Genomic DNA, 15,728 nt, shown 5'->3' with positions numbered 1-15,728 from the left:
ATTATTACACATTACACACTTTACTATTATTACTATTATTATTACTTATTACACACTTTTATCTTCAACTACATATTTAGTTACGAAGTTATCTTCGTAATTAAATATGTAGTTGAAGATAAAATAGATTAAAATATGAAATATACAACAATAAATTAAAAATAAAATAAACTGTTTTTAACTAATATAAAAAGTCAAAATAACTTTTGTGATCCGTTTTTGATAAGATTAGGCATGACTTCCAAATTTAATAATATGTGGATAAGAAGAAGTTTTTAGCTATTTAAAAATATATTTTAACGATATCAGTTTTGTAGATAAAAATTAAAATATTGGTGGACTAGTAAAATGAATTATAAATAATAATTATAATGTAATTATTTTACAAGTCTTCACCTAACAGGTGTGTAGGTGTAGAAGTGTTAATGTTCTCTACATTAAAGTTAAGACACAACTTTTTACAAAAATTAACTCTCATAAAAAAATACACAATTACATCAAATATTTACATAGTTAATAAAAATATTAAAATAGTATAATATCAAGATATAGAATCTTTCATTGTAAATCTTAAAATAGAATTGTAAGAATATAATTATAAAATCTTTCACAATAAATAAAGTTAACTGATAAATAGATAATCCATTAAAAGAAAACATTTAAACAATTATGTGATATTATTGCAAAATATCATATGATTGAACTAAGCAGAATTTATAGTGTACATTATATTGTTTGTTTCATTTAATTTGAAAAATCTGAATTGTTGGAAATTTATTTGTAATGTTATCAGGAAACAGTAACATAACACAGCTCTTTTATCACTGTTGGCTATCTACTCAAGACGTGAGTGCTTGAGACAATGTCAAGATCACACTGTTGAAGGATATAAATAAAAAAAAAGTAGTGAAAAAAATAGGTGATTGTATATGTGTCGACGTGTATAAATCGCTTACTTTTTGTCTTGCGTTCTTCATAAAAATAATTTACTAACAGGTAAAATAAATTCATTGGTTAAAAAGAAGATATTAGATTAATCTATCTGAAATAAGTAGGCCACTTTATTCTAAATTTTTAATTTAAAGCATAGCAATATTTTTTTAAAAAAAAATGGTTTTGATCAGGATCGTAAAAAAAAATCGAATAATCCATTTTATTTTAAATTACTGACCTACGTAACAAATCAGGTAAGAGTGAGATTAACAAAATGATAAGGCTCCATTTTTAGTAAAACCGAAATTGACGCATGATCGTCAACGAATCAAATTTATCTCAGCCGAACCGTTAAAAATAATTAATATATTCTTATACCAGAAATATTCAATTGTTAACTTAGTGAAAAAAACGAGAGAATAATATAAGAAATTTTTACTTATTATTAAAATTAAATGTTTTCTTAGTTTTTGGTCAAAGTTGTTGTTGGCTGGGGCTTTAGGGCGTAAAACTTTGATGTCATCTACGCCCATGTTTCGTACTTTATAATTCTATTTCAAGATTTGATACTTTTTACATAATTACGAAAACAATTGAATAATTACTTATTTTAGAATTATTTAGTACGTATAACAAACTTTAGGGTTTAAATCTTATTCAAAAGGCCATTTCTTTTTTAGAAAACCAAAACCATTTCCACGTTCTTCTGGTCATCATTCAGAGCATCCGATACACTCTGTCCCACTCCCAATCTATTTAAGTTCATGGAATACAAATGGCATTCTTCAAATATGTAACTGACTGTAAGTACACTGTTCCAATATTGACATTTTGGCGGTGGTTGCTTATTGATCAGATATGCATATAAATTCGTATGGTCTATTCTTAATCTGACAATAGCTACCTCCTCCCTGCGATTGGAACGGTTTGATGTGGTCCATGGTTTAATGGTTTTTTTAATAGTTTTTAATTTTCTTGGTGGGCTTTTATTCCATATGGCTTGCCAACTAACTGATATTTCATTTTTCATCGGAAGACTTATTTTTTGGGGTGTATGTTTTTTGGTCGAAGTTAGAATCCGTTAGCATTTCACAAGATCTTCATTTTCTGCTTTGCCTGAATGTCGTGATATGTTGTTGTTTTTTGACAACCCTACTAGCTTTGGAGCAGTCTATAAATGAACCACGGTCTACGATAATATCTATAGAACCATATCCATTTCAAAAGTTTTTTTTTTTAGTCGTATGATATTATTCAAGCAAACCTATAATTTTTAAACAATTTATTAGTTTAAAGAAATAGAACGCAACAAATTAAGTATATGATGTGAATCTGCAATAGCCTTCTGTCTAACAATATTATTTATAAGTATTGAATTTACAAATAACCGATTATTACTAAAAAATAAATAAATCAAGAATAAAACGTGTTAAGTTATAATCTAGATCATAATTCAAGCAATCAATTCATAAAAGTAATTTAAATTTCCACTTAGAGCAGAAATATAGTTCTCAAACTTAGGTCCCGAGATTAAAGACCCTAAACTCTGTGAACCGATTAACCCACAAAATCCACGGGTTTGTAAAGGCTTTAGAATGTCAGGAGGCGCACATGACATTTCTTGCCGAGATGCTGTAGTAGAATCTGAATGTAAATATTGTGTAACAATGTAAATGTTTTTTTAAAACTCAACGCACCACAAAAACGTGTGATAACGAAAATATACGTAACCCTATTATTTATTAATATGTCTCAAATGCCAAAAAGCGTACATAATACAAAAAAAAATCCTATAAAAACTTGACTGAAATAATTCAGATATTGATACGATTACGAAATACAAAGAGCAAAATAAATAAAATAAGATATATCAATTTTATTAAATTATGTAATTATTACTAAGAAAAGAAGAATTTACAATGAGCAGATTACATATCGGTCAGTTTTAAATAAAGCGCCTGGAGATGCTATCGTTATCTTCATGATTCATAAATCGATAAAACGTCGAATGGCCCATGAATAACACTGAACTAAGAAACTGGGTGTTTTAATATGAGGTTGTTTTTTTTTTCCCTAACCTCTATAACAAAAATAATTTATTAAAATTAAACAAATATGTAATATTAAACATATTGTTAATCTGTACTATGTCTGAAATATCTGAGTTTATTCAATATCAAAGGTTCAAAGGCTCTTAGGTTCATTTCGGAGATGTTTGGGCATACCCCATGAAGTTTTAAATTTCAAATAGATACTTATACCTAATTAAACATTCTTAAATCACTGAACAAATTTTTATAAGTTTAATTAGATTACACACATATTGGTTGTCGGCTGAAATAAGTCGAATAGTAAAGCAGAAATTGAGTGTGTCAAGACTCCAGTCAGACTTAAAGTTGTACCTTTGACATCTCACAGATTGTTGTGATAATAAGTTCACTAGTGTTGTTACCTGTTCACTTAATGTTAAAAATTTTCTAAATCCAGGACTTATTCTTTTTCTCTCTCCTTATGTACCTTTCGTAAACAAGCCTGGTCAAGTTCAGCTTAAGGACTTGATAACGAGATGAATTTTAATTCGAAATGGTGGCTGTAAAATGGTGCTGATGCTATTATTGTATAAAATCGATCTTTTCAATATTTAAATGTAATTAGAATGATTTCTATTTAATTTTGATGGTGATGAAGCAGATTATCTTAAACATCCAGTTTTTCAATAATTAATTACTCTACACCACCAGGGGCGTACCCAGTGAGGGGAAGATGCTATAACTATAACCAGCTTCTATACTAATATAATATATTAGTATAGTAATATAGTATAGTATATATATAATATATAATATAATATATAACTAATAAAGCACTGTTGTAATTACATGTAATTTTCTTAAAATTTTGGTCTTATTCCCTTTCACGTGCTGAAAATCTGAACAACCATTAATTACCGCTCCCAATTTTGATCCATAGTATGACCTTGCTACATCACCTGTTTTTTTGTCTGAATTGCCTTACCTGCAAATATAAAAAATAAAAGTGGGTTTAATTGGGATTTAATATAATGATCCCGAGTGGTATCTGTAATACGAAAAATCAGACAAACAACAATGATGGCGTGTTTAGGTAGTCATTATAGTCATCTAGAATAGTTAATATAATAGGCTGGTTTAAAACGAAAAACAATTTTTTGATTGGTATAAACTGTTTTTAACAAATAATAATTAACAAGAAATTAATGTAGCCAACATCGCCTGTTTCGCTTTGTTCCTTCAAAGCCATCCGACAGTACGCCAAATGAAAACTGATATCCTCTACTTCTAAATTTAACGCGGGAAATACAACAGATATCATAATTGCATCTGTTTAAGATTATAATTTGAACGGTTTCAATGACCTTATCAAACTCAACAAACCGGCTTTCACTAAATCACTCCTTCTGCAATATGATTGCCGTTATCTCCTGCATTGTTATTATGTCATAATTATTCAACAAGTACACGAAGGCGAATTGTATCAGGCTGATGCTGTTGGCACTTTTTTTTTTTAGCTTATAATAATATATTTGGATAAATTCTTTTAATATTCTAATATTAGGCTTATATAAAATTTGATTTAATGTCTAATAAAATGAAGGTGTTCCGGGTACGGTCAAAAAAGACACTCAAATTGTAAAAAACAATTTATTAAATTCGCCCCGTTTATCAAGGCTTCATCAGGGCAAAAAAAATGTTTAGTTGTCTTTTTTCTCTATATCTTTTTTTAAAATTTTTTCTTGATCTTTATTGATTCCGATATTTTACTTTTCCATTTCTTATTACTTCAATTGTTCATTTCATGTTAAATAGATTACTGTATTTCTTTTTTATTTATAATTATTGCTGTAGATTTTGTTTTTAATTTCATTAGTATACTTTGTACTTTTATATTTATATATATATTTTTTTATTTAATTTTTAAGCCCCCCCTTAGTTTACTTTTTATTTCAAGTCAATTTCACCGTATTATACTGTTAACATATTTTAGTAGTTTGTATAATTGTTTAGCCATTGTTTGTCTCTTAATAAATAGTTTTTATACAGCTGCTTTTTTATCGCATTCGGACCATATTCCTTTTAAAAATTCCACATAGCCCAATCAACTATATTCAAGTTGGTTTACTATCAATTTAAAATTTATATAAAAAATAATTAGAATGACTTTTCCTAAGCTCGAGAAGCAAGACTATTTAGCTAATAGGCAGTCCATTAATCATTTTAGTTTTGGATTCACTTATATAATATCCTGCGTGGGGTTAGTATTTTCTCATTGTGTTGATGAAATACACAATGCCTTATAAATCCATTTTATTAGATTAATGAACCGATTCAAAATTCATGAAATAACTATACAATGGATATTATTGCTTGACTGCCCAAACGTGAACATAAATAAAAAAGTTCCATAATATTCACTTTTATAGCCTTTACCTATCATCTTTCTATATTTTATATATTTTTTAATTATCTTGTTCTAGACCTGTATTATTGAATTCTAAAAATATCATTGTATATTATAATATAACATAAATATTATTGAATCTATGGATAATATTGTTATAGTATAAAAACACAATTTACAAATAATATTTGACGGTAATGCATTTTTTATTAATTAAAAGTCTGCGAAATTTTATTAATTAAAGTTAGGCTGTGAAACTAAAATTAAAATTGTCCTTTATGATACCCAGGCTGAAACGTTGGACATAATATGAATTAATAAATTTTTTTTGAGACTACATGGATGCATTTTTTAAATTTGTTTATGGCATGTTTATTAACTTTTCGTAATTTTGAACACATTAAATTGTCGATTTACAATTAATGTGTTTATAGTTATATCAATGGGTAGAATATTCACATGTTTGTGAATAACTAACAGCAAATTTACTGCTCCTATAAATTTTAACAGTGGCAAATATCAACAGATAAATAATAAAAAAACAAACAATTTATTTAGTTTGTATTTGCCTTAAGTACCAAATATTCTATTTTTAACTATTAGGTAAGTTGATAATAAGAGATTATAATGGTTTCATTAAACAGTTTTAATTGTTTAAGAGTGTATAAAGATTACCTGGGAAAAAAAATTAAAATCATTATCACTACAATCGACATCCTACTCCAACAGCCAGAGGGAGGAGGCTGCTCTGGCCCGCTTGAGAATAGGTCTTACTCTCCTCACGCACTCTCACCTGATCAGAAAACTGCCACCTCCAACGTGCAAATATTGTCAGTCCATTCTTACAATTAGACATATTTTTGAAGAGTGTACTCACTATTTGCCAACAATAAACAGGATAGGACTGACCCCAAATTTATCCGAAACTCTCGCAGATGAGGAAGCTAAATTACAGGAGTGTTTGAATTTTTAAAAGCACATCGCCTTCTTTATAAATTATGACTTCTCTTCGATTTTTATTTTTTTTAATGATTTTTATTTATTTATTTTTTTTTTTTACTTTTATCATGCCATAGGCTTTGATGACCAGAGGGTTTTACGCCTTTAAGCAACAATCAACAACACTACAATCCGTGAATGGTCATGGGTTCAGTACTTTTTAAAGGAAGTACTCTTACGAGATCAACCGTTGTGCAAGGAGGTGATTTTGTCACACTAGACCGGCAGATTTTTATCCAATCACGAGTACTTTTAGAGAAGAATGATTCTCCCTACCCTCACTTATAATGGCATACCTGGATGTAACCATCAGACTTTGGTATTTCGTTACTCATGAAATTGAGAATATGGAAAGTTGCCCTTTAAAGTAATGTACCTACGTAATATCACATTGCATATCACATTATACAATTCATAAAATATACGTAATAACCCATCACATCCCTTTCAAAATACTAATGATTACATGATTGATATAAAAGAAAATACTTCTATAATAGAAAAATCCTTGATCCATTAAATGTGAGATTAAAGGTTTTGATTTGGGGCTCATAATAACTTAATAAGTGACTGTCTATTGCTATCCGTGGGAAATTATGAATAGTTTTAATTGCTAAGAAAAAGCTCTAATATGCAGGTTTTTCTAGTGACATAACCTACTGAAAGATTTAATTGCTGGACAATTTGGGGTTATTAAATGAATAATAACTACCTGGTATCATCTCAAGACATGGACAGTCAGCGAAATGCGTGCCATAATACTTGTATTAATAAGATGGTCTGCTAAATGAAACATTTTTGAAAATTTATTTGTTGATTTTCGTATTTCTTGGCCCGTTGAAAAGGAAAATCCATTTTCACAAATTCATGATTGTGGCACAAAAATTAAGAAAATTTTTCATTGCACATAGGTTAAACCGACTAACTTCAAAAAGGACTTTTAAAGTTTACCAAATGGGCCAATTCGAATTTTAGATATAAAAAAATGCATTTATAATTGTTTAGATATGTGTTAAGTAACAAGAACAATAATAATAATAAAACTGCTGTAAATAACTTAATTTAGTGAAAAACATTTTTTTTTTTAATAGAGGATCTTAAAGGTAAGTGTATAAGTAATGCAATCCGTAATCATGCAAGTCTACGAAAAGAATCTTTTAAAAAATTGATTTGATAATTTTGGCAATTCTTACGTGTTCTGAAGCCGAGAATAAACTCCGTTGTTTTCTATCACGTACGTACGTAAGTTCTCACAAAGCTTTCAAGAAGATGTTAAATATTCTCAATGATACCAATCGGATTCTAGTTGGTCAATTTGAATTTAAAAAATTAGACAATACAATCATGATTTTTTAATTATATGTGAGCAACTTTATATTGGCAGCAAATCAATATTTTATATTTAGCATCAGAAAGAGGGAAAAACCTTTCTTTTCAAAGGTACCTAAACATTTGAATTCGGTTAATCATATTACTCGTATATTGGGATATAAATATTACGAGTTAGGAAAATGTGGGAACTCTTTCAGTCAAAAGTTTTTTTTTTTTCTTTTTTATTTATTTAATGTAATTTACAACTGTACAAAATAATACAATAGGTAAATATATTGTATGTTTCATATACACTTGAAAATCTTGGGAAGGAACCACCCATTGGTGGTACTTCAAACATTAATTTAAATTAGAAGGTCCCGTGGCCATCTTCTTTTCAGACTCCTCGGAGGATTATCAGGGATTGTTAAGGATGAAAGATTAAGAATTAATGGGTTAGGATGGTTAAGGAGTTTGGAATGAAAAGACGCATATCTGTTTTGGGCCAAATCTGCAACGAATGGGATGTTATCAGTCAAAAGTAAAACATTTCTTTCCTTTTTTTTTCATTCACAGGCAAGCTGAGGGTAGTGCAAATATGGTCTCGTATAAATTTTATCGAATTATATCTTATTTTTTTTATCCATAAAAGTGATTTCCTGAATACCTCTATATTTAAAAAACGGGCTATTCTGCACAATTGATTCCTAAACAAGAAATTACTCTAAAATGACTCTACGTTTTGAACTAGGAAGATAAAAAAAAAAAACAGGATAATTTACAGGGAATATAATTGTCAAAAAAAATGAAAAATAAAATTACCATGAAAAATATTTTTTTTTTTTTATTTATTGATATTTACAACTGTATAAAAAATACAAGTAAATTTGATCATAATGACATAATGATAATGATATGATACAGCATGTAGAGAAACTATCCAGTAGTAGAACTCTAAACACATTTTACAATATAAGGTAACAAGGCCATCTTCTTTTCAGGCGCCTTGGAGGATTGCCAGGAATGGAAGAGGAAGCAAAGATAGAAACTAGTGGGTTTGGGTGGTTAGAGAGTTTATAATGGAAGGAATGTAAAAAATATAAAAAATTAAAACATTTTGTATTCCAGCCGATCATTGCATATCGATCTCGGATAAGATTTTATAGGATTACCAATGTTCTTATAAGCGTATATATAGCCTCCACGGTTATAACGACTGATTGGCTAAAACGACTCATTATTACAACCCATTGAATTATAAGAGATAAATTTTAGCCTAGACGTTCCCGTAATCTATAGGAAAGTGTCGCAAACAACCCTGTTTCTTTTACCCTAAATCAACGTCTGGAAGGGAGGAAAGATTCCATCCAGTGAATTATTTACAATTAAGTTATATTGGTTCCTTCAAGAGACACATTGATTGTAATGTATAATACAAATATATTTTTCGGTGGATGAGAGGTTTCATATCCTTCATGAAAATGGTGAAACTGTCATGAGCTTTGCAAAAGGATTGAACGTAAGTCATCCTATAATATCTTCAATTTGGAAACACAGTGCCTTGATTCGAGGTCTTATTATAGAATGAGGAATTCTTTAAAAGTTAAGAAGTCGATAAGGTATTGCTAAAATTGTTAAAATCATAAAAAATCACAATATTTCCTATACTGTAGCATCTATAGTTTCATCCTGCTCACTAAACTGAATAATATCTGGAAACCTGTTCCTTGTAATACTAGGCCATCTCCAGAAGAGGAAACATTTTGAGGTTGTTTTAATATTTTTTTCAAGTCGTGAATTTAGAAAACTAAAGTCTGTATTCTTTAGGGTTAGAATGGTCCACTAGGTTTGGGAGGATGTACCAGCGTCAACAATCAAAAATTGTTTTGGGGTGCTGAGAAATCAAACCAGGTGGATTAAATTCAGTGGATGAACCTGATTTTTTGCCATCTATAGAATTGCCACGTATGCTCCTTTTTTTCACAAAATAAAGTTCAACATAATTATTTAAAAAACAACAATTTAAGAATATTTGGTAGCAATACATGATTTAAAAAATGCTATCTCACAATAACAAGATGTGTATGGTGATTGGTCATATAACCATCAGTAATAATAACCGGATATATCTAGTCCCTTAGAGGTACGGGGGTATATTTCCAAGCAATTTAAATCAATTGGATGACGTCAAAATATTATCGAAATTATAGATCAATTTTAATAATTCAAGGTAAAAAGTCAAACTATGGATCCGTTTATAATTTGTATATAATTTTCCTTGTAATAATTGTATTCCAGGTATTAACACCAGCTATGACCACAAATTTCATAATGGGTGTAGAAATCAAAGATCTGATAATAATCAGGATGAGATAGAAATATGTCGCTAGTAACTGTTATTAGGAATTTCATTTTAAAGAACTTTTAGTTTCAATATGAACAGTTCTTAATGGTACAACCATAAACTTGACAATTAAACAGATACCACCTAGAATAAAATTATTGAATCTTATGAATTCCCCACATAATATAAAAATAAATAATAGCTTTATAATATATTAGTCACAGAGATTTCAACAGCAATTTATGGAACAATACATAAGAGCTATTTAAAATAAACAAAGAGATTTTTTTTTAAATTTATTTATTCTTATTTACAATTGTATTGAAATATATACAACTAGTAAATTTGGTGTTAGTTATACAATGGCACGATACAGAAATGTGGAGAATTTACTCATTGATAGAATTTAGTATTCCTAGATGAGAAGATCTCGAGACCTTCTTCTTTTCTGACACATAGAAGGATCAAGGAGAAACCAGGTTAGAAACAAGTGGGTTTGAGTGTTTATGAAGCTTACGAATCGGTGAGGTTTTAAGGAGAATAAACTTCAAAAGTGAGGTTACAAACTTACGATTTGGACTGACGTAGAATCGATTACTAGCAACACTGACCATATGACATTATACAATTATAGAACCACTCGTAATACTTTATTTATATCTCGTGTAATTCTTTTATTTATTTCTTGTAATTAGTTGTATATTATAAAAGTAAATAAATGAACAATGAGAGTTAAATAAAAGAAGAAACAATTCCTCAATAAATCAATTATTTTTAATTGGCCATATTGGAATTTAAGTGACATTTTTCTCAAATTCTAGTACCTATATTTTGTACAATTCGAAATTAGGTTTTATTAATTATTAGTTTAAAATGATTACCTACAGACATCTTTACAAAATTAAACCAATCCTTAAACCTCTAAAGATAAAAGTACAATGGTAATTATCTGTATGAAAAATAGAAAGATGGAAAGAGACAATGCCTCTAAATCAAATTAAAATCTTAAGACCATGACAGGTTTCGAACAAGGAATAGCATGAATTGCTAATTCTTAAAATGCAAAATCATTTTCATTATCCAATTAGTAGTTTTAAATATTAAATTATTTTATCTTTATCGACAAGTCAGTCAGTCATACAATACCAATTTATTTACCAGCTCATGCAAATTTACCAGTCAGCTTATGCAAATTTACCGATCAAACTAATAAAAGTAATAACTTGTTGAACAGTCTATATTTTATTTAAATTATAAACTACCAAAGTTTTCAATTATGCTAATCTGTTAATATTTAGTTACTCAACTTCCTATTAGTTTATATATACATATAAGATGGAATGGTTTGAATCTTTCTCAACCACATTTTAAATACTAAACTGATTTACATTTTTTTTTAAAAAGCGTTCCGTGAATTTAGTTCCGTGATAGAAAAAAATTATAAACACAATAAAACTTTTTATCAAGTAGATCAATTTTTTAGATTTTTGTTTGACTGCAGACGTTTTTTGTTTGGTGATCAAATTCCCAATAAATCAAAAAAATAATGAAATATGAAGATGGTCATGGTTGCGGTTAAAAATTTCCAAGTCCCCCAAGCTATCAACTTGAACTGCCCTGATGAAGCTCAACAAAGTAGAGGGAAACATCGGAAAATAAGTAGTTTGTAAATATTTTTGTTCTTTTTCACAGCAACCCTGACCATCTTCTTCATATTTAAAATTATTTATATATATATATAAAACAAAAAAATAGTTATTTAAATAAGAAAATTATAAGCGAAGTTATATATCATTACCTCTGCTGTATTACCTATTTTCGTTTTTAGGAGGATAATAAAAAAAAAAAAGTGAATTTATAGCCAATTAAACTTTTACTCATTTTTAAAAACAATTGGTAGAAATAAAGAAATTTTTTTTTAAATTTTGTTTATATTTTATTATAACTTGAAAGTTGTACACCAAGTATTTTAAATGATAACTTTAATGATAGTGAATTGCCTACTGTGATCCTTATAAAGCTAACATTAGTGATCAAAGATAAAACAGTTTTTGTATTATAGTTTTATGGAATGTGTCGCAATTTATAAACAGAGCTGCACCTCACAAAAGCACGTACTGCGATGGTGAATACTAACAGTTTAACAAATCTGATGCTATCGGTCGGAGTTAGAGCGGCCATGTCAAAAAAATTAAAATATGGGATTTTGTGACATGGTTCGATATTGTTCAACATAAGGATACCATGAGTGATTGAAAGCTAATTCATAATGCAACTTTATCAATTTTGACTTTTTAGTGTTGGTATTTATATAAACTTCATAATTTTTATAACAAAAAAAAAATTTTTTTTTGCAATGTGTCCTTACTATCATTTCTGAACTGGAAGCACAAATAGTTTCCTAAGATCAGATTCAACGTGATCAAGAGATCACATATTGCACTGTAGTTTTATTTCTTGTAACTACTGCCACGACTTTTCGTCTGAACAAGGTACCAGGAATAGATTCACAATAGCCTTGTACTGCTTGATCCTTCGAAAGGAAGGTATACTTTTCTCGTTATCAGCCTACCAAGGTCGGTAATGACACAACAATGCAAACGAAAGCAGTTATGCGTTATGGCAAATACAGTCATTTTTGTGAAAAGGGTACTGAATACGTAAACAGAAAAAATTATTTAATTGCTTACAAAACCAGAATAAATATGGAACCGAGTTTAGTAATTCATTTTCCATTTTTCTTAAAGCATTTTTTTTTTTTTTTTATTTTCAATGACCTCTGAAAGTTTAGCCATTTTTGTCATTTTGGAGAAAACTTAAGAATCATGTAAATAATAACAGCCATTGAACATCCAATATTTATTTTCTAATAATTGACTTATGACGTACAAAACTAAATTAGTTATGACAAACAATAGGTGGTATAGATATTTGCATTAGGGATTTTTACATTTAAATTTAAATAATATTACATTCGAAAATCATACAATTAAAATGTTTTCCGATGTAATTGGGTGATTGTGAACTTTGATCCATAAGAATATATTGGTCATTAATATTTTTTTTTTGGGGCCTGAAGCTCATACATGAAATATATCTCATATACACGAAAAATTATTACATCATTTACTTGTTAGGCTTAATTATTTATAATCATATGATTTTTAAAGGCCAAAAAATAAGGCTATACTTCTAGATAGAGTGGAAAACTGTAAAAAAAAAAACGGAGAACATAAAATAGAAATGAAAGTAACTATTTATTGCACTAAAATGGAATAAACTTAGAGGTAAATACAAAGTTATGAAGTATTTAATTATGAATAACTAAAATATCCAGGGTTCTACTTGGTATTCTCAACGGCTTAACCAGAAAGAAAATAAAAACCATTTTGGTTGGTCTTTTCGAATTTTTAATTCTAGGAGGAACACTTTATTCAAAACGCTAATTTCGTTGTAAAAAGCTTTATGAAGGGAACAAATCAATTGGAGAAACAAACAAATTATTGTTTAATTTTTATTAGTATTTCCTACTTTATGTAGGGAATGTAAGAATTATTTTAAAAACTGTTTTAAAATTTATATTTTTACTTTTGATTACTACATAATGAGTTAAATTAAATTAGATCTGTACCGCTACAACCCATGAAAGTTTAGGGGTGCTGTAAGTTGTAAGGAAGTAATGTTACCATTGGTTCTGCAAGAAGGTGATTCAGTCAGAATCAAGCTCGACCACCAAATTTTACCCAATTAATGGTACCCACTTTATGAGGCTGGGTGAACCCCGGAGGGAAGCCTACCGGACCCACAGGGCTGACTCAACGGCTACAAGTAACAGATAACTTTATTGTAAATACTTCATAACTTTGTATTTACCTCTAAGTTTATTCCATTTTAGTGCAATAAATAGTTACTTTCATTTCTATTTTATGTTTTCCGTTTTTTTTACAGTTTTCCACTCTATCTAGAGGTATAGCCTTATTTTTTCTTTTCTTTTTTGGCCTTTAAAAATCATATGATTATAAATAATTAAGCCTAACAAGTAAATGATGTAATAACTTTTCGTGTATATGAGATATATTTCATGTATGAGCTTCAGGCCCAAAAAATATATTCTTATTGATCAAAGTTCACAATCACCCAATTACATCGGAAACCATTTTAATTGTATGATTTTCGAATGTAATATCATTTAAATTTTAATGTAAAAATCCCTAATGCAAATATCTATACCAACTATTGTTTGTCATAGCTGATTTAGTTTTGTACGTCATAAGTCAATTATTAGAAAATAAATATTTTTTTATAACCCTTCATATCATTTTTAATAAAATTTATAAACTATGGCTACAAAAATAAAAGTGGTCCTGAATTTATTCACCGATATGTTTTCGTGCTACTACTTTCTCAGTGAGATGCTTACCTTTTTGAATATTGTATCTTATCATGGCATATACTAATAGATAAAATACAAGAGATGTGAAATATGAAAAAAAAAAAAAGGGGTTCAATTTTTTTCTCATATCATTTTCTCCCGGTCTTCCTTCTTCTGATTATACCTCATATACCACAGAGCATTGCGAGAACCTTGCACGAAGAACATGATCCATAATTATCTATCCTCTACCACCAGGCACCGTCTATTACATTTCATTCCTCTCTTGCTGAATGTCTCCTTGACAACAAACACCATCACAATTCTTCTATGGCCTTACTTCTTCCTTCGATTCTTTCCTTCTGTATTCCCTCTACAAGGCCTAACCACCTTAGCCTATTTTCTTCTATTACATATTCGGCCTCTGGTTATTTCTTTTTCTTTTGTTTCTGACCTTATACCTTCTTTTTTTTTTTTTTTCCTATTTATCTTCCTTATTGAATTTGGCTTCTGTATCAGATCCGGTGACATAAGTCAGCAAGGGAATGAACGTAGTTTTATGTTATTACTTTTAATTGTTACTTATTACTTTACCAGGAGATCAATCTAGAGTGAATGGAAGTATTTGTCGACCAATTTTATCCTTTCTCTGATTTCTCAACCTATGCTTCTTTTATTTACTTAACCCTCCCTGGTCATTTCTGACATATGGGTGAGATTATCTAAAAGTGACCAACCTATTCTAACCAAGGTAGGTAGTCAAGATTTTCATTGAAAAAAGTTCCGGATTCGAACCGGCGCCGCCCGCAGTTCGTAGGCTGCTCAGACCTGCGCCTCAACCACTTGAGCTACGGACGGCCTTTCTCAACCTACACATCCAATTTCGATGAGGTAGACTCTCAGGTGCATGGAATCTTCTACATGATCCAGCTCATCTCCTATCACTTGTTCTATTCGGCCCTCTCGTTCTTCCCACCTTCCTCTTAGCATAATTTTAGTTTTGCTAGTGTTAATTTCCTTGCTTTGACACTTCTTCTAATTCTGAGGTAGGATTGAAGATTTGTTCCTGTACTCCCGAATGTAATTAAGTCATCTTTATAAGCTTAATTCTCTGTGGAGTGTGCGCATGCGCTAGTTAGCAAATGAACATATGCTACTTCGTGTCCCACAATAGACTATTTTTTCAGTGAACTAAAATAAAAAACAGTAGTGAAAAACAGTGTCAGTGTAAGAATAAGTGATACTGCTCACATGAGAGCTAAAATATAGGTGAGTTGTCGCTTATTTATAAAATTGTAGTGAACAGTGTATGCGTTCCTTAATACTAACAGC

The 15,728-nt window shown here is 29.3% G+C and overlaps 1 protein-coding gene across 4 annotated transcripts in view; it reads left to right on the top strand.

Moving 5' to 3' along the window:
* Positions 1–15,728, top strand: part of LOC106680779 (ATP-binding cassette subfamily G member 4) — a 41,105-nt gene that overhangs the window by 2,338 nt on the left and 23,039 nt on the right. The gene's annotated exons all lie outside the window — the stretch shown is intronic.

This window comes from Halyomorpha halys, unplaced genomic scaffold (assembly GCF_000696795.3).
Source record: "Halyomorpha halys isolate HHAL.00 unplaced genomic scaffold, Hhal_1.1 Scaffold286.1, whole genome shotgun sequence".
NCBI classification, from domain to species: Eukaryota; Metazoa; Arthropoda; class Insecta; order Hemiptera; family Pentatomidae; genus Halyomorpha; species Halyomorpha halys.
This window is presented reverse-complemented; position numbering and strand designations above follow the sequence as displayed.